Here is a 19,640-nt window from a genome sequence, read left to right on the forward strand (position 1 = left end):
GTTACCAGGCAAATTAATATTTTAGTTCATTCAGTTGGTGTTGTGTATCTAGTTCTATAATAAAATGCAGACATTTGGGACAAAAATCTTGTTTGAGGCCCATGGCTTTTGATCTAAGATTTGTAGGCAGCAGACAGACTTTTTATTCCTTTGTGTCTATGGGAGAACTAGAGTTATTAATGCTGGTAAAATAACAGCTGCTGAATGTTATTTCCATATGATCTAGCAATTATAGCACATGCCATCACCTGATAACTTAGTTGTTCTCTTTTACAGTTCTCACTGTGATGGTTTCAGATATTTAAATCCTTTATACTTCTCCCAGTGTATCAGATGACTCCAAACAGTCAGTGTGGTCCAATGGGCCCTTTGCAGAAGGCTCTGCTTTTTTTCTTTTCCTAATGGGGAAACTGCTTAGTAAGCAGGGCCTTCTGGGCTCATAAATAGAAATACTGGATGTGTGTCCTGTCTCTGTGCCTGTCTCCTTCTTGCTGAAGGAAGGCCATTTAAAATTTTTTTTCCATAATTCTGACAGTGAGTTACTGAATCCCCATTGCCAAAGATATCTGAGATCTGCCCAGCCATCTGCTGTACCTCTGAGACTGTGGTGCTGCACCTCCTATCCCAGGGGTGTGACTTCAGTGCTTTCCTTTTGCAGAGGAGGGAGAAGGCCTTTGGAAGCCTCTGGTCCCATCACACCTGGTAATCCAACTGCCTTCCACTTACCTAGCATATGGTAAATTTATATTAGTAAAGGCTCTGACAAAAGAGGAACACAGGAATACAAGGAATAAATGACCCAACTATAAAAGCATTTATTTTCTAAGTTATCAAGAGATCAGTCATAGACTGTGCCTCTTACTCCTTCTTCCAGCTACTAGACACTTCTGCAAATACTATATAAAACCAATAAGGAATTAAACACTGTATGTTGCTAAAGAATTTATATCTATATGCATGTTTCAGTTCTGCAATCTGTTCCTTTCCAATGAATCCAGGCATGGTGAACAAAACCACCTGTATTTTAAAAATTCTGGAAGAAATCACTTAAATACAACTATTTGAAGTAGAGCAAAGGATACCAGCTACAACAGGGAGATTGATTTTTTCTGGGTGTTCATGAAGTTATGCTTTCTGCTGATTTTACTTTGTTGATTTTCCATAACTCAATTGTCACACTACTTTTTGTGCTTGACTGCTGAACAGCTTTTGGTCATGGACTTCTTTTGACTAAACAGATACAGCTGAAGTTTTCCCACTGCCTGAATTCTTTAATTGGAAAAGACTCAAGACAAATATGAGAGGCCACCAGATCCCTTCCTGTCATCTGTAAGTAATTTTCAAAGACTACAGAGAATGTTGTAGACATGTCAAGTTTTCAATAATCTCAGAAGGAGAGAGGGAATATCCTAAAGTAAATACCAAGCAGTATATGTTATCTGTCCTGGGAGGCTACCATGCCAATCGAACTAAAAATATGTTCTTTATTAGAAAGCTGCCTGCAGCTTTAATCAGCTTTAGCTGATTTTTTTTTTCAGAGTAACATACTTACCAAAGTGTAGAGTAACCTTGAATGGAAGGTGGTCTCTCACTGTCTGTTTTAGCCAGCAAAAAAGTCAAATATCATTGTGTGCTGAAAATTATCTTAATTATCATTGCAATGCAGAATGATCCCACCTCTGACAAGCCATCTCTAGTGCCTCGTGGACACAGAAGAATTAATGTGGAGTGGGAAGTATGCTGGTTGTAAGGGCTGGGCTTGTTCTCAGATGAGACAGTTGGTGATTCCATGTGAAAACAAGAAAAAGTCATCAAATAGAAGTTGCACCTCTTTAAATTTTGGAGGGTATTTACAGGAGAATTCCTGGAGAGAAGTGTATGGAAATGACAGTAAGACTTCTGCAGTAAAGAGCACGTGGTTTTGTGCCTATGATACATGGATGATGACATGGATAATGACCTGTAGGGCAATAATGTCGTTTATGGGTTTCTACAACATAACCCATGCACTGGTGGAAATAATTACATCAGTAATTAAAGGTGTACCTGAAAAATAGATCCTAGGATCAACAACTGTGAGAAACCACAGCAGGTTGGGTATTGAGTTTGGTAACCAGATTGTAAAAAGAGGAACCATGAGCTGCAGATACTCCTTGTTAGCAGCAGTGCTGGCATTTCAGGATGCTGTTATTAAGTAGTACAACCCTTAGAGATCTAAAATCACAAAAGAAATTACATTTTTGCCCAACCTTATCCAGGAAATAAGGAGACAGTCATGCCTTTTTTATATGCAGTCAGACAGATCCCATGCAGAAGAGCTGCCTTCTGTCTTTGAGTGCTGCTTTAATCTCTGGGCAACTTGTGATTGCAACATGAATCCCAGAGGCTGGCTAAAAGTCCTAGACATGATACATTCATCTCAAACTCTACACATACTGAATATTTCACTACTTGAATGTGTTATGAAAATTACTTTATTTAATTTAGTTGGTTTATGATGTGGGCTACAGTTTCTTTGGGAATCAGAAAAATGCTGAAAAAAAATTCCAAATATCCACGTTGACGAGGAGAAGTCCTTTCTCTTCCTCCTTTCCTCATGCTTGGTTCCAAAACCTGGAAGAAAATCCCCCAAGTCATTAAAAGTATAGAGAACCATAGAATCATTAAGGTTATGAAAGACCCCTAAGATCACTGAGTCTAACCATGTTTAGCTAGCAACAGTATTACTGTATATAATAACAGGTCTGAAGAAAAGACTATCCAATTTTTTTAAATTTTGCAATTCTTCTGACAGATCCTACCTTCCTAGAAAAGTCTGAAGACATCCTTCAGATATAAGGTCCTAACTGGACACGTAATCATGTGATTGCCTGAATTTAGCTGTAGCGTTTAAACTTCCAGCTTACAAGATTGTTGGGGGCCATTCCCAAACATTTCTGTTCACTTAGCCAAGCAGAACATAAGCTGTCCTCTAAAAATAGGGCAGCTGATATAAAATTATTTTGTTTGGACCTGTATCACAATATTGCACATAGTTAAAGTGCTCAGAGCCACATGAAAACACAGCTTTGAACCACAGGAGAAAAGTCATGGCTCAAGGATGTATTACACATATGTGAGGACTACGCAGATGACTTGACAGCTTACAGATGCTTGGGAGGAATACATTTCAGGAAGGCCAGGGTAGATCTTTGCCCGACATCTCTTCAGCTCTGTAAACTGTTCTCTCCGGGATCAGGTTTCAGAAAGGAATGCCGTCACAGGAGATTTTACCCGATGACTAAAACTGCTGACTTTCCAGTCCGACGTTTAACCTCCTATTCCACGCTCCACGCTTGCTTTATTTACTAATCCAGCCTGTAGCTGTGATGTGATGGAAGAATGGGGATAAATATGCCTTGGGAGCATATGTATGAGTGGACAAAGTACCACCCGTCGCCCCAGCACTGTAGTTGTAGAAGCCCAGAGAACCTGACTTTGTGTCAAGTTCTGATCCTGGTGTGCGTTGTCAGTGTAGCCTCTCCTCTGAAACAGTAGGAAAAGCCCTCATCTACAGTCAGGGAGAGAGCATGAACAGGAATTGGACCTCACTCTCAGCTGAAAAATTAACAATATAATAGAGCATCCCAGGTTGCAATATATCTTCTGTTTACATTCTTCATGCTGGGAGGGAGCATCTGGACAGGGTCCACTGCAAAGGCAATAGCTGCAGGGAAGTTTTATAGCCACATTGTTCTACAAGATGTGGCTTTCTGGTGTCAGATTGATTTGGGACAACTCCTACAAAATATATCTTTTGGTGTATTTCAACAAACCACCAGCCAAGGGTAAAACCTCAAACTGTTCAGAAAGATCAATAATACTTAAAGGATAACAGTTTCTTAATGTCACAGAAATACCAAGTTTCTTATTACCTGCTCTTTTGTAGCAGCAAAAATACACCTCAAGATAGAAAAGTTCAAAATGGGAAACCATGTAAGCGTTGCTAACTTGTGCTGTGGACTTGGTTCAGCTGCTGTCCATGTTCACATGCTCTTTATGAGTGACAAGGTTTTATCCTGAATCCCAGCTAAGTCATGTGATTTTATGAGATTCTTCCTTCTTGTCCTTCCCCTCCTATCAAAGGTTGATGCTGGCAGCCATCATGGAAGAATTTGAAACCATAGGCTTTCTGAAGCCTAAAAAGGGAGAAAGCAAATAAACCCACCTTTAATGTGTATATACATATACATATACACCCATACATCACAGGTGTATGTGTAGATGGTGTGTGTGGGTGCGTCCTTGTGTGTCTGGCTATCCAGGTGGAGGGAGGGCAGGAGAGACACATTTCACAATCTTTGTGAAGGCAAGGATTTCATGTTTGGCAAGGCAGTTCCTGGCACTTCCAACCCTCTAAAAGAAACCAAAAATGAAGGATTGCAGATGCACAGCCAGTTTGGAGAAGACTCAACCTGTTGCCAGACTAGGCCCTTTAGGAGTGAGAACGTTTATGGCTGGATCTTGCAAGCATTTGATCCACCTGAGCTGTTTTTGACATGGATAGAGGTGGTAGTCAGTAGAGAGCAGGAGCTACTCAGGAGGGAGCACAAAAGCTCCATCTCTTCCAGCAAGAGATTCCAGGACCCTGATACGGCACGTAGTTTTCTCACTCGTGGTGGTAGTTTGCATCATACTTTGTGAGGTCAGATGCTAAGGATCCAAAAATTACATTCTTTCTCATGAGTAAGCTGTAGTATGATCTGGAGTGACTCATCAGGTTAAAGGGTTGTAAGGTCAAACCATTTATGAAAATACTCTTTTAAATATTGGCTGAGTTTTCTGAAAAGGATATTTTGTGTAAAAAGCATGAAGAATTTCATCCACTAAATATTAAATATTTAAGGATTTTTTTGGTCAAGATTTGTAGTTCCATAAGCTGTAGACTTTCTTATTTTTTTCTACATGTGAAAATAAAGTGTAAAGGAAAAAAACCAACATAGATGCTGGCAAATACTCATACTATCCAATATATTCAGACTTATTTAATTAACTTGTCAGGCTTGGTTTTTACCAAGCTAATTCTGTGGCTATGACAAATTGTATCTTTCCGATCTGATTATTCATTACACATCTACTGTGAATTTCAGGTTCCTGCATGCTTAAAATACAGTACATGTATAATGGGATTAAGAATTAAAATATGTTTCTTAATTTTATTTAATTTATGACTTTCAATTACAGAATTTAAATTCTAAGGATGCTGCAGAACACATCAGTTAACTATACTGAGCTAATTAACAATTATAATAACTTTTTTTGACTGCAGCTCACATATTTTCAGACCTGAAAGAAATGACTGGATTGCTTATTACTGATATTAGCTTAAAAGCTTTGCTTTTGTTTCAGTGGTGGGCACATTTTAATCCACTTTTGGAGTAAATAATGAATGACTGAATCATTATTGCATTTATCAGAAAGATTCAATGGTGAAATTAAACATTATTTTAGAGTATTGTTTTCCACTGTTTCTTGAATTGCATAGTGAGATCTTGGGATGAGCATTTCCCTGCTGTACTACTATACAAAACTTTGCTCTCCTGTGGTAGTGGAGCAGGATTAGAGTTGAGGTTCTTGGTAGCTGCTGCTCAGAAACCCCAGCCTGACCCAGCACACACAAATGGCTACAGAGAGCTTCCCTCAGATTCCTACAGATTCTGGCTTAAATAGGTAAGAGCTGTGTTCCAGTTGATACATTATTTTCATATGTCTGTTTCTCTGGAAAAAGTGGTTTCCTGCTTTCTACCATAAAGATGACATATCACACACATATATATATTATTTTTTTTATAATGAACTATTGTCTCTGTGTGGCTGACTTTATTTTTTCCATTCAGTGCTATAAGAGAACCATAAGCACAATCTTAGGTAAAATTTGCATAAGAAATGATTTGCAGCAAGCAGCCAACCACCACTTCATTATACTCACAGGAAACCCCTTCCCCCTCAACAAAAGAAAAATTTAAAAATAGGGCTCTGTATGCAGAGCCTGATGTTATCTCTGCTGACTTCAGCTGCACTCCTGTCATTTATGACAGTTGTGTAGTTTGCACAGGTCTTCACAGGCTGAGAATATGCAAAGAGAAACGCAACATTTTTGAAAACGCCATTGAAGTAACAAGCAAGAAGGAGGACTCAGTGTTGTAAGTTTAAAAAAGAACACAAGCTTCCCAGTGTCGTTCTGACAGATCTTTTAATCTGAGAAGGAAAATAACACCTGGACAAGTTGCCAGAGTTTGCTTTTTCTTCACAAGTAACTTCGAACTCCAAATGAAAGACTTTTCCAAGAGATATTTTCTGGTTCAGCTACTGCTGCTGGGCTGGGAAATGCATTAATTCAAGCAAGTGCAACAGCTTGTGTTAAGAAGGCCTCACCAACCCTGAAATGAACTGAAAATCAACAAATTTTTGTATCTTACCAGGCAAACACCTGTCAGGAGGATTAAGATTTGCTGTCAATAGGTTACACTTCTCACAGCCCTTTTATATGTGATATCTATGATGATACCTTATTATCTCCTTTCCCTCCATAACACCTTCCTCCATGGCATCCTCTTGTGCATGGAGGAAGCCCCATAAGGCCATCTCATCTACTGATAATATGTTTTCAAGTCTCTTTTCTGCTGCGGTGCCTGTAAGTAAACAGCTGCTGTTTAACAGTTTGAGTGAGGTAGCTGTAAAACAGGAGCTGAAATAAAAGCATAAAACACTGAGATACAGAGGACTTTTTTGCATTTGTCAGTCTCTCCCTCTCCAAAACAGTTATGGTGCTGTTCTCTTAGAGTCTTATCTATGAAGGGCAACTCAAGTGCAACACAGAGCACTACGAACCTGTGGGAGGTTCTAATAAACATAAATTAAATATTTTAAACCAATTATATGAACACCCAGCCCCAGTTAACTGAGGCTGATTACATCAGCAGACATTTTGCTGATGATGGTGTTTCTTCCCTGCTTGGCAAAAATAGCTGGAAAAGGGTTTTTTCTGATTTGTAAAAGTAGTTTGTGCCACTGCCAGTTTCATAGTAATATGAATCCAGTTTCACAGTCTGAGATGGAAAGCCTGGTTGAAGCCATAGTAGGCAACAAGCCCTGACTAGAAGTAAAATAATCCTTAAATATTAGGTTTTCCTCAGTGACACATTGAAGGGGCTGCACTTAAGGTGCTGTCTGGCATTCATGGTGAATTTTGCCTTTCAGTTTTTGAGGAAAGAAATGAATTCTGCAGTTAGGGATGGTTTCAATAGGGAAAGATTCAAAAAACCTTTCTGTTTTCTCTCCCTGACTCTACTCTGGTGACTTCACGTGTCATTTGACTTTGGGCAGAAGATAACACTTGCCTCCATGCTGCCATAAGATTAGCCTCATGTTTGTAAAGCACTTTGGCAACATTAGGAGCTAAGTGTTACTTGGGAGCCCTATGCTCGTTTGTGACACCACCCCAATACACAGGGCTTCAACAGAAGGCAGACATGTCTTTTACAAGCCCATGGCAGAGGATGCAAACAGCCTCCACCATAGCCACTCTTTTGTGGAAGCCACCTTTGTGAGGCCATGCAGTGCTTTAAAATGACAGTTTAATTTGTTCAGCCTTGTCATTGTTAATATGCAGCTGTATATATTTTGTTGTCTTCCATTTTGTGGTTATATTGGGCAGGTTTTTCTTTTGAGCAGCAGCTCTGATTGAAGGGAATAAGAAAACAGAAGTAGAAGGGCAGAATTGTTTTATGCTTAGTGTCATTTTTCAGATGTTTTACTTGCCTGCCTCTGCTTCTTTGGGAAATGGGAAGTGTTCTTCCTCTCTTTTTTTAAGCATCTATGCATTTTCCTGTGCTCGTGGGAAAAGCAGTGGGGCAATGACCTAATTCAATGCAAATGAAAGGGATTTCCTAGCAAAGGATGGTAATTGGTGCAGTGCTGCAGGTATGTGAAAGCACTGCATTGTAACCTGGGACTACTGAGAAAGGAAGACCTCTGCCATAACAGAGCTATAATCACCTCGCACTTTCACTAATTGCCAAGAGCTGGAGCTCTAAAGTGCCATGCTATTTTTTATATAAAATCTATTAAATTGCTACATCTTGGCCATTTTCTCCAGCTGTTCCTATCAGCCCTCATTATCACTGTCCCTCAGTAGCCAGTTTCAAAAATGAATGCAGTTCCTGCAGCCTTCCATTCATGAAACCCCTGTGGTAGAGGACACTGTAAAGAATAAAAAAGAGACAATTGCTCAGCACAATATAATGAAATGGGCTGTAGGCTTCCCCTCTCAAAATTAAACCAGGAAAGATCTTCCAAACACAATGCCTTGCCTCAAATCAGACTCTTACATACCTATCGCTGATATTCTGTGTCATGGGGGTGCTGATGGTCACTCCCCCTTATATTTTCTCATGTCTTTCAGCAGGTTTTCAGGAATAGACAATATGCATTGTGTTTTTGTAATACTTCTTCATTCTCAGATGTGAACATCTTCTAAACATTTCTTTTATCTCTTACTAATTTTATCGATCTCTTCCTTTCCCAAAAAGTTCTGATGATATAGTTGTGTGTTCCAAGTATGAATTTCTTCAGAGTGATAGAAATCACAGGACAAGGTAAACCAAATAATTGAAAGAGAAGATTCTGTGGGAGCCTTGAAAAATAATTCTATTTTTCTTGCTACACATGCAGATCCATCCAAGTGCAGAGGAGGTGAAATATGTTTTTATCTTGCTCATGGATCCTCATTCAACCCATCAGTTATGACCCCTCAGTTCAACATGTTAAATCAAAGCTAAAGACTGGCTCGTCCTGGATTCTGGTTTCCAGGATGCTGATAATATTTTTCAAAACCAGATACTTTTTGGCAACATTTTGGTGCTCCTTGTTTAGAGTTTGTGTCTGAAGGTGGAACAGGGGCTGTTACAGCAGTGAGATTTGTTCTGATCCTTTGAGACTGCTCTGGGAAGACCTGAAAAGGGAAGACTGATGGAGTCTCTGAGAGGACACGTTACCAAGAAGTCAAAAGAGGGAGAGCAGGACTTTCTCTAGCAGCTTACTAAAGAGCTCCTTGTTTGCTTTTGGAGGCAACAGCATTTTCTATGCTTACCATTGTGACACTGTGACAATACCAGAAAAAGAAAGGTACTCAACAATCACCATGTGCTTATTTAAAACTTGTCAAAGCAAATGATTTCACAAAAAGAATAAGAACTGTAAGGGCCAACACCCTTCTGCTAGTTAGCTACATCTTAGGGTGTATTTGTGCTCACTTTTATGCCTAAACTCACAGTCTTCTTTGGCATTGAGACCCTTTATTTTTCTGACACAGACCACGAAGTGTGGACACAGTGTGCAATCACAGCTTTATATAAGTATTCATTGCAAGATCACTTCAAGACAGACAGAATTTAAGTACATCTGAAGGCAATGAAATACCTGCAGGAAATGGAGTCTGGTATGATTATTGCTTGCAGATGTCCTGGGCACACTGGGGACCACTTGATGGCACAGATTTTCTTATTGAAGTGGATTTTTGATATGGGATTCACAGCTTTTAGGTGCAAAGTGGTGGAAGGGCTTGTTACAGTATTTTCTTAAGCAAAGTAGAATAAAAAAACCCCTAGGATCTCTCTGTAAATAAATATCCCAGGCTTCAGCATAGTCCTTCAGATAGGCTGTCTCCTTTTTTCCCTCCTGAATAATGCTTTGGATAGTATTTGAGAAAGGATGAAGAAGGGGTAATGATAAATTGATGATAAACTTCTAAGAATTAAGAAACAGGACATAAACTTATTCATTTTATGGATGAGTAACAGCTGAATCACAACACTTGAATTGGCAGACCCTTTGAATCTCTATTCCAAGTGAAATTCCAAAATAAGAAGTCATTTCAAAACAAAAATATAAACTTGAGGTTGCCCACGGAAGTAGAGTTTTGGATTTTTTTTCCCCAGCACAACATTCTGAATGACATATTTGTTTGTCCTTTACTAATTTTCCCTCATGTTCTTTGAACAGCCAATAGTTTTGGCTCTCTACCATACAGTGACGTGGGAAGCTGAAGAGAAGAAAACTAAAAAAGCCTGATTTCCTCAGATTTTTGGACTGTTGAGAAGCCAGGACTTGGAAGTCCTGGAAAAACCTTCACATGAGCATCTGTTTTGGAACCTGGATCTGAGGTATTGTGGGATAATTCATACAACGACACAGACTAATCACAAGGGCCTTGTCATTTAAATGCTCCAATTACTTTTTTTCTGCAATAGCTTCTGCTCTTCTCCACATCCCACAATGCATTCCAAGGCTACTATGATAATTGGAAGTATATTCCTGTGTGTGAAGTGGACTTTAATTAGCACCTAAGGGGCACATTCTGGTGTCCTGACTCATGTGACATGGATGTACTTCTGAGTCGCTCCACCACAGCCTGTGGGACTGCTCATGAAGAAAGGTACTTCCTGGCCCAGACAAAGGCTGGCTTGGAAGCTCTGAGCCACCCAGATGGGACAAGAGGCTCCACTGAATCTTCAGCATGCAATGCCATGGCCTGGGGCCCTATAAAACAATAGTTACACTAACATTTCCAATTATTTTGGTCAAGTAATAAGCAATATGAGTGGCTCCAGATTTTAAGTCTGTGAACAATGTAGAAACACTGTAAAAACTGGGATTGCAGGCAGCCTTGTAACAAATTAGTAACTTTAACTATTACATGAGTCATCTGTAAAATGGGCCCTGAGTTACAAAGACACACACCAACTGTGGGGGATAGAATGGAAAATTAAAATTAATGTGACATAATACTATTTCATTTACAATAAAAGTACTGCAGATGGAAGTGATGGGAAAAGTGGGGGGGGGGGTGGGGGGGGGGGGGCAAAAGTCCACTGATCAGTATAATTACACCCATGCATCTGCTTCCCAAAGGCAATTTCAGCTCAGTATCAGCACCTCCTGCCAGCCATAGAGAGAGACATCTGTGAGCTGACATCCCAGCTCCTGCTCCGTGGGATGAAGCTGGCAGCCAGGGTGAAAAGAAACAAAAGGCACTGATTGAAACAAAAAGCCTAGTCGGCAGGTTCTTCAATCATGACGTAATCAATCTCTTTTTTTCTTTTTTTGTCTTGATGCTATTAATTGCCTTTTGAAGCCTTTGCAAAATGCACTTCCCTGATGATAATAAAACATTCTCTCCAGACTCAGTTCTCTGGCTCTTTCCTTATTCCAAACCCACTTGCATTCAAAATCCTTACCTGGAGGACCATAGGTGGAGATGTCACTAAATTCAGCTTCTTTCATGGTTACTACAGAATGATGCATGTCTCTGTCCTTTTCATGGACATCCTGTGACAATCCAGCAGGAGGAACCAGGGCCAAGTTATAAATCCCCTGGGCAGTGTCTCAATTGCACTATCTCTGAGAGGCAGGTCCTGCCCTTAGTGACACCTTGGGATTAAAATGTCAGCAAGTACTTAATGAAAGTTGTTATCTATTAATTATTTCATAACTCTGTAGAATATTTATGAAACTATGCTGTAAAGAATTATTTAGACTTGAGAATTATTATCTTAATTGTGCTTAGACTATAATTACAATGTACTGAGGTTACTGATCTCTTCTGAACGAGCTCAATGGTAGTCAAATATTTTAAAATCCTTTAGAGTGAGGAAAGAGCTGAAGTTATTTAAAAACAAAGTTCTGCCTCAGAGTACTCTGAGTAGCATGTCCATCACAAATGTAGTAAGGAAATATATGAAAACTAAAAGGTGAAAAACAGGTCTTAATTGTTTAACATATTTCTTTCCTGTATTATCAAAATGTTGTGCAGGATTTTATCAACACCAAACCTATTTTATATTGTTAAAAGACAGTAAAATGCTTTAATATATAGCATGAATAGGTTTAATGTCTCCTGTTGAATCTATTGTAACTCATACAATGTGAAAGTCTAGTTATCGGCCAATGAGACAAAGCCAACCCTTTTATATCTTACATTTTGGAAATTATGCACCATTTTCTTCTAAATGAAATAGCAGTCCAGCATACATCCTGCTAGGTAAAGAACTGTCATCTACAATATATTGCTTTTTGCCAAATAACCCTTAGCATGAATGAAGGTAATTATTTTATTGTTCAAAACACAGGTCTCAGTATAAACACAGTGACTGGGTATAAATGTTGCTTACAGGATCAATATTTATAAATCAGTGATTGTTGTTGGGCTGATGCTACATTTACAAATAGAAACAAATCTTTTTAAACCCCTTTTATCAGCAAGCCTTGCAATCTCAGCTTAAGATTTAGGCAGCATCTTTGAGACTTCGTTTTGACACATAACTCCCAGCAGCTCGGGTTTGGCAGAGCTGCGAGGCCCTCACACAGCCTTGCTCCCATCTTCCCTGCTGCCCTACGGAGGGGTGGTGCGGACGCGAATGGCGGGAGCGCGGTGAACAGCCGAGCTCTCTGCTGCTGCAGCACAGGTCACTGCTCTGAAAGCAGGCTCCTCTCTCACCAAGACACAGGAAGGTGTGTCTGCCTTGGCCCCTCGCACAGATCGGAGCCCACTGGTGGGACCACACCTGCCCATCATTCCCACCATTTCTAACACTGGAGAGACGGCAAGCACCCCTTCCTTCGCAAAGGTGCAAGCTGGCACACTCAGCCTGGGCAGCCAGAGCACACGTGGGTGTGGGGAGATGGCTAACTCATCCCTCTCCAGTGACTTGCCAAGGAGGGCAGCTGACTGGTTCTGATTAATCACCCATTTCACAGATGACTGAAGTCATATGAGGCAAACCCTTTTTTTTGTGGGCTTAAGTGATCAGCAATATGCCACCTGCAATTCTCACCTCCAGTTATCTCTTTTGGTAATGATGCTATACTCTGCATGAAAGAAAGTAATAGTTTAAATAATTTTTCAAGGTGATGCACTGTCCTTAGCTGTATATTTAATGGCGGATGAAGAGATAAGTCTACATCAACTTTACCTAAAATGGAAAAAGCTGGGTTTATAGTTGTCCACAATAAAATATCCAACCTGGTCTATACTGGAGCAGCTTACAGATGTAGATTTCATTTGTATATTAAAATGTTGAATTTATTGTTACATAACGACATATCTTGCAGAATGGTAGTGGGATATTTTGGGTCAGCTCCAATTCCTCTGATTCCCCCCTCTGCCTCCTGTTGTGCTTGTTTTCATCTGTGGCTGCCAGTTGCTCACTATCACACTGTGCCCCTTTGCAGCAGCCATCACTTTGGGGTCTTGCCCTTATTTTCATCAGTTGGTGCTTCTCTTACCCCATCCTTGCTGTCTGTAGTTTTGGCAGTAATACAACCATATTACAGTATTTCTTGTCTAGGCTTGACTAGAAATCTTAACATAACCACTTTGGTTTGCTGTTGCAGTGAAGATCCTCTGTTATCTGCTATACAAGTTGGGCAGGTTCTTATAAAAATAGTTTTTAACAATTACTGATCCTTTTTTCAGTCATTCCAAACATTTCCTAATCTCATAAGCTTAGTCACTGTAACAAGGATTTCCAGGGAACACATATTTCTCTACAGAAGGCAGACGATGTGACAGAAATGTATGTAACACCCTGGCACATATTTAAGAAAATAAAATACAATGGCAGAATTCCTTGTGCATTCACTGATGATTTGATTTGAGTATGAATAGTAGGGTCACAGCACAGCTAAAGTACAGTGGGTGCAGTGTGGCTCTAGATATTTATAAATAAAACCACCTGACTTTCATGAAGACTGTATCATTATAAATCAATGTCCTTTGAGTTAAATACAGCCTTTAGATATTATCAAAAAATTGCCTCCAACCTGGCTGGAATCCCAGGGACTCTGAGGTATCTTGATAACTTTGTCACACATGACCTCTCCCTACCCTTTCACACGTGATGCTGCCAGAGAGATTTTGGTGTTTTTGAAGACAAGTCAATCTGTTGGTTTGCACAAACCACTGCACAATTTTATCACTGCTGCTCCCTAGTCCTTATGATAAGCCAAACCTTCCCTTACTAGAGGAAATTGTTCACTCACCATCTTGCCTTGAAAGAATGAACTTTTAGCTTTGGCTTATCCTAGTGTATTTAGCATTGAAGCATCTTCAGTGTAAACTGTCACAGCTGTGCCCCAAATGTCTCTCCACATTCAGTGTTTTTATGATGGTGCAAAATGAGTGTCTCAACCCAAAGCAAATTTTAGTAAGGGTTTTACATGCTCTTATTTCAAATACTCCATTGAAAATTTCCCCTCCAGTGCAAATTAATCTACTCATGCATTCATCCATTGATTTTCTCACTCCTCCTGTCTCTCCACTTATGCCTCATTATCCTCTTTCATTTCTATCTTGCACTTAGCATCCCTACTCCTAAGAACAGAGGAATGGGCAGGACCTTCTTGGTCAGTCTGTTCCCTTGTGAATTAACCTCTATCTTTTAAGCTGCTTGTGTACCAGCAATACTCCAGCTTAAAGTCTGTTCCAGATCATCACTTTTCACACATTTAATTTTTTCTGTTTTCCAAACTAGAGTTATTAATAGCTACCTTAGTCTCCTGTTGTTTGCATGTTGTACTAGCATGGACAAAAACCCAACAACCTTATCTTCCCACTTTTGCTCTCTGACCTTCCCAGCCCCTTTACCTGTATTGGTATTCCTCATTTCTCGATAAACTACTGGGCTTCAATTCTCTGTCCCGGGGGTCCACAGACTGAAGGATATTAGCAGGCAGATGTTAGTAGAAGTAGGCAGGGACTTTTTACTAACTAGAATCACCCTGTGATGGGAAGACAGAGATAGGACAATGTCATGGCAAATAATGAGACAATTCCTCACTGGAACAAGAAATCAGTACCATTCTTTCTACTCCTCTTTAAAAGAACCCCTTCGTTCAAAGACAAGCTGTAAACAAGAGTGACTCAAAACGCGAAAGAAGCACATCACTGACAATGGTCTTGGGGAAGAACAAGAGCTGTGAGAGCCTCTTCTTTATTTGCTGAGGAAGACAGGAAGGGCTTCCAGGGAGCTTATGCCTCATACTCCTTTTCAGTATAGTATCTCCAGTACTGGCATGGTGCCTGCTAGCATGCTTTTGGGCTTGTGCAAGCAGGCTACCTGGAAAGACATTCATGTGATCTAGGTAAGGCAATATCAACCCAGGGCAATAAGGAATCAGCAGTGTTTGTATCCTTCATCCTCCATTCCAGAAGACACAAACACCATGTGGGTACCAGGGAGCGGCAAACCTTGATGTGCAGTGCCTGTCTTAAAAACAAAGGTCATGCAGCCCTGCGATCTTTTAATTAATTTTTAATTCTAAATTTTGACTGATCTGTTATGTACTGTTCCAAGTAGTATTGCTTCTTCAGTGACAAGGTCACCTCCATTAATACCTGGTCATACTACATGTGGTGACTGGAAGACAGACATTTACAGGGATGGAGAAGTTTCTATTTGCTTCTGTCAGTTTGAAAACACTTCTCGTTAAGTATAGATCCAAAGAAAAGTTTAAAAGAAGAAATAAAAGTAAAAAATACTGCAGAATGGTATATGCATATTCAGCAACTATACTTCTTGCAAGACTGCACTGGCAGATTCAGGAAGCAGCAGTGTATGACTAAGTAGAGGAGACATGCACAACTTAAAAACATGGGTGGGCTGGTGAGGACAACCACTTGCTGGCTTCTGTTGGAAACAATTCTCTCTTTCCTCAAGGCCTGAAACTGGATTTTAAACATGGGCACTAGATATTCACAAGAGATGCCCAGCTTTTCATTATCACTCTATGGCTAACAGTTTAGTCCTACAGCTATTACAGTTTATTAGACCTTTGTGCAGTGACATTAGCCTCCTACTCCCGTGCCTTCCTTCTCCAGTTCAGTGCTCCTACAGTATGGGACTGTTTATTTGGTGTGACCTATTTGCTGTGGAGATTGTGGGTGGGGCAAGAGGTAAAAAGCCTCTCTATACACATCACTTCCACCAGGACAGTCAAGCCCTCTCCCATTTTCCTATCGAGTGTATTTAATGTGGATCTCACTTCTACAGCTTGAATTCTTGCTCCTCCCTGCCACTGCACATCAGTCACATTATTCTTAGCTCCCTGCCTGTCTCTCGCTTTCCTCTCTAAAATTTTAGTTTATCCCCATTTGCCCTTCCCCCTGCCTCCATTCATCCTCAGGACACAGTGTCTGTTTCTTTCATTTCATGCTACCTCCCTAAAATATCCTCACCCAAAAGAGTGATTACTTCTAAGTTCACAACAGATAAACTAAGGTACCCATGGACTGAAGTCGGTCCCAAGTTATAGGCTGCACAGTTCTGAAAAGCAAAACTTAAGGACTTACCTTAAAAACTGAAAGAGCAATTTTAAGGAATGTTTATAAACTTAAAATACTTCTCTTCAGGTAAATGTACAGTGCAATACTGTATAGATGGGATTGAGCATGCTCTGTCCTGCTCTTCTGCACAATACCCTGTCCTGCCCTGACTGCCTGACTTCTAGGCAGGAACAGGTGAAATCCCACACTGATGCCAGTATACTACTGCTGACAGCAGGGGCAGCTCTTCTATGGCTGATTTACCTCTGGTTTTCAGATACTCTGAAGAATTTGCTTTTAGAAAATTTTAGGAGGCTCTTGAGGGGTGAGAACAACATACACTTGAAAGGACTATTTTACTTCTTTGATGATATTTTTATGCTTCATATATTCTGTGCTGATTAACTGTTTTTAGGTATATGCAGGGATTTTTTTAGACAATCACTGTAAACAATGTGTAAGGACAGCATTAACCCAGGTTCAGTCCAACTTGTTTGTGTTCTTTTCCTTATCCCTTGCAACTGATCCCTGCTTCTCTTTGAAAGGAGTCAACAGGAAGCATGACACTCTGGGGAAGGATGTGTGACAGCATTAAACTTCCTGGTGAAGCTTCATTCTTTGTACTATCATAGCCATAAGCATCAGTGCCATGAGTATCCTTACCTACTGATCCTGTGTACCATGAGACAGTCTCTTTCTTAATACATTAGCAGTTAGATTAGATTCACCTTATACACTGCTTTGCATGGATAAAGAAATTTTGCAAGTTTATGTTAAATGTGGTTTTAGTTATCTAAAAGAAATAAGATATGTTAAAGAGTTGGGGGTTTTTAAAATGAAAGACAGAAAAAGAGTGGATTATGTCTGTTTTGATTGAAAAGGAATCATCATAAAACACAAGCTAATAGTTGCATATTCTAAGGACCACTACAGAGAAAATGCTGAGAATACCAATTTGAATCCATAAGAAAAAGTGATCAAATATATTTACTGATAGCTGAAGTACTCGAATCTGAATGAAGTCATGCTTGATAAAGCAATCTCAGGATGCAGGTTACAATGACATAATAACATTTCTACCCATCAAAATCACTTTGTCATTCAACCTAAAGGTCAGATGACAGAATGGCTCCAGATTTAATTTTATCATCCCAATTGACAAGGAGTCAGTTCCCGCTTCTAAGATATTTGGATCCCTGACGTCCTTTATTATTCATCCTTGCTTCATTCAGCAGGCAGCATCTGGAGAATACATTCCTTGTTTTCATGAGTTGCAGAGTGGGCAATGGCCAAGGCAGGGCTTCCACATGAACAATGTTTATGAGATGTGTGGAGACCACTTTATTTTCCTAAGAATTTTACCTAAGAGAAAACAGACAAAGCCCGTGGGAATCAAAAGTAGCTTTGCATTTGTCAGCCTTTGCCCCTGGGTGTGTCAGGCAGTTCTATAAGCCCTGCAGTTCAAAGCATTTTAAGGAATGTTTTCTTGCAACATATTTTACTTAGCGCAGCCAAGCCTTGAGTGAAGGTTTCTGGCACACTCTATGCAGAGAAAGTTTCAGCGCACATAATCACTTTAAAAAAACTTGTAATTACTGCATTTCCAGACATTTATACATGACAATATTTTCTGGATAGTGAGCTTTTCTGGATAGTGCATAAAAAATTACCTGAGTGAGGAATATTGAGCGTTGGAGAAAAAAGTTTTGCTGGAGCAGCATAACAAATCAAGAGATTGACTAATTTGATTTTTGGGCACCTATTTATAAATCCATGGCACTTACACTTTCAAGAGAAACTTTTTAAGCTTTCCCCCAAAACTATGGGTGTCCACAGAAGCTTGTGCTATGGCAGTCATGGTGTCTGATCCTGAGAACATTCAGTACCTGCTATTTTTAATTATATGATGGGAAACTGTTTCATGCCTGAGAAATAAATGCCTTTTCTATACCTCAGGGAAAGAGTTGTGCAATTCCGAATTATTTGCCATGCCTCGGCTAGTCTTTAAACTCCTGGTTCCAACTATATGAGAAACTGGAGCTCCAGAAAGTCGGGTTCCCATCCCAACTACATGCCTTATAAGGAACTTTTCTTGCCTGTCACTGTTTAATAATCCCATAGAGTTGAAGCCAAAGCTTTGGCATGCTGCAGGATGGCCTATGGGTGCGCGTTTCCATCTGAACATCAATATGTAGATGACTGATCCGTTGATCCTATAAAATGACAGATCGTTTATTACTCTGTGATTGCATAGTAAACCAGAGCAAAACAGGGAAAGTGCAAATCTCAGCCCTATGTGTTTCTCATCTGGAAACTGAACTCAAAAACATTTACAGACCAAATACTGCAAATAAAAACGTGGGGTTCTGGTTATCTTACATCAACAGGATCTTTTTAATACCAAGTTCAGGTTTATGGGGAACATATTTTTATATGTTTTACTACACTAGAATAGCTTTTATTTTGGCTTCTCCAGGAGAAGCGTGAAGGAGTTGAGCCTGTTCAGCCTCGAAGAGATGACTGAAAGGGGACCTCATTAATGCATATAATTATCTAAAGGGGGGATGCCAAGAGGAGGGAGCCAGGCTTTTCTCAGTGGTGCCAATCACTAGGACACGAGGCAAGGAGTAGAAACTGATGCACAAGAAGTTCCACCTGAATATGAGGAAGAACATCTTTACTGTGGGGGTGACTGAGCACTGGAACAGATGGTCCAGTAAGGTTGTGGAATCTCCCTCGCTGGGGATATTCAAGAACCATCTGGACATAATTCCGTGCAATGTGCTGACCCTGCTTTAGGAGGTTGGACCAGATGACCCACTGTGGTCCCTTCCAACGTGACCAATTCTGTGATTGTGTGAGGGCAGCAACTCCCCAGCTAGTGTATATTGCTCCTCTGACTTAAATACGGACATGCGTGGCTGCTCTTGTTATAAATATTGTCAACGGCTTAGCCTAAATTAAGAATTAACAACACCAGAAGGCTAGAGTCCGCTATATATAGATTTCTGTAACTCTCCAAGTTGGCTCGCGTATTTCTGGCTCCCCAAGAAATGAATGCACGGCGTTGTGCCGGCGCCAGTTGAGGATGAATTTATTCTGCATTGGTTTCCCCGCGGCAGCAGTGGCAGGGGAAGGGGCAGGGTGCGGGCGGTGGCAGGGGCAGTAGCAGGGGCAAGGACAGCGGCAGTGGCAGGGTGAGGAACAGCGGTCCCGGCGCCGCCCGTGCCCGTGCCGCCGGCCCTCGGGCAGCTCAGCCCTCGCGCGTCCCTCCTACCGC

This window comes from Aphelocoma coerulescens, chromosome 1, assembly GCF_041296385.1.
Source record: "Aphelocoma coerulescens isolate FSJ_1873_10779 chromosome 1, UR_Acoe_1.0, whole genome shotgun sequence".
NCBI classification, from domain to species: Eukaryota; Metazoa; Chordata; class Aves; order Passeriformes; family Corvidae; genus Aphelocoma; species Aphelocoma coerulescens.